Source organism: Cloeon dipterum, chromosome 4 (genome assembly GCF_949628265.1).
Source record: "Cloeon dipterum chromosome 4, ieCloDipt1.1, whole genome shotgun sequence".
NCBI classification, from domain to species: Eukaryota; Metazoa; Arthropoda; class Insecta; order Ephemeroptera; family Baetidae; genus Cloeon; species Cloeon dipterum.
In genome coordinates, this window is record NC_088789.1 from 22676056 (window position 1) to 22677552 (window position 1497).

The 1497-nt window shown below is 36.6% G+C and overlaps 1 long non-coding RNA gene across 1 annotated transcript; it reads left to right on the forward strand.

Annotated features, from left to right (window-relative positions):
• Positions 1-307: 307 nt before the first annotated feature.
• Positions 308-538, forward strand: LOC135944399 (uncharacterized). Its single transcript, XR_010575327.1, has 2 exons — positions 308-374; positions 420-538. It is a non-coding gene; the product is annotated as an uncharacterized LOC135944399 (long non-coding RNA).
• The last annotated feature ends 959 nt before the right edge of the window (positions 539-1497 follow it).

Below are 1497 nucleotides of genomic sequence, written 5' to 3' on the forward strand. Positions count from 1 at the left end.
GAAATCTTCATTATCTTGATTGAAAATAATTCCATATATCTCTCCTTCCCCTCTATATGTGATATTATTTCGGTTGTAGGAGCCAGAAAAGCGAGTCGATTTGAGAAGGGTGAACCCGGGGATGAGAGTTTACACAAATACACTAACGGGCGCGTCTTTTCAAGAGGCGAGATGACCAGAGGCTCGTCCGCTTTGACGAGCGGAGTAAAGTCACCTGCAACAGCATCAGCATCAACAGAGCGGCCGATGGATGCCCTATTTGCACTGGCGGAGATGAGAGGCGGCTATTGGCGCTCGGGTCGACCCACCCGGCCACCCACCCAGCAAGCCACCCACGCGCTCGGCGGCGGCAGGGTCAATTTGATTACGCCGCTGTGAGTGCTCCCGTAATTAATTGTGTTTTATCAAAGGCTGTTTAGACGAGCTTTCGCAGAGCAGCCTGCGCGCGTGCACAGCAGATCATTCAGGCCCTCTGCGCGCGTTTATCATTTTCGCTCGCTTTGCAGCAGCACAGCACAGTTTATTTGTTTTCAACTCATCTCCACTTGTTTCGTCCTGGCCTCACGCTAACCTCTCACCACCTGCTCAAATTGATACACTCCCGCCATCCAAATGCAAACCCATTCCGCAAATTAATCGGATTGTCATGTGGTTTTGATGATAGAACCAAAAATTGAATCTAAAATTGTATGTTTAAAAATTGTACTTGTATTTGATGCAAATTTTTACTGACATCTTTTTTAGCTTTCCATCGTCACAGGACCGTAAAACAAAAACAAATAATATAATTTTGAGTGTTTTGAACTGTTCTCAAGACTATTCACTTCATTCCAAGTCTAAAGAGTTTGTTTAAAACCTTCAAAAAAGGTAAAAATTGGATCAAACAAAATTCGACCGGCTAAATTAGTGAAAATTTCCGGGATTGAATTTTTTTATTTTGATTCTTTTTAACAGTTCACAAAATTAGTGGATATTTACAGGACAACAAGTACAAGCTGAAATTATTTTTAGAAATGTGTGAAATTAGCAAGTCCAGTGTTTCAGCACTGGTCTTTTTTAATATTTAATTGACATCTTTTTGACTTATTTTTGTCAATTTTCCTTTTATTTGTGTAATATTTAATTTAAATTTTAAAAATTTCTAATTAATAAAATTTTTCTTATCTCTTGTAGTTGCCAAATTCGATGTGTTTAAAGTAATATTAAAGTAACAAGCATATTTACACTGTTCTCGACATTAATTAAAAAAAATAAAAACTGTTGAAACCAGATCAAATGCACAGAGAAAATAATTTTACCTTGGTTCGTTTCTGATTGAACATTTTAAAAGATTTTATACTGAAACATTTCAAACTATTTTCATATTTGATCCATTTGAGTGCATAAGTTTTATGATTAAATTTCATCATCTTTTGAAAATTGATATTAAAATATTTTAAACCAAACCTTTGGTTTAATGGCTAAACCATGCTATTAATTCAACAATAGTGACATTCC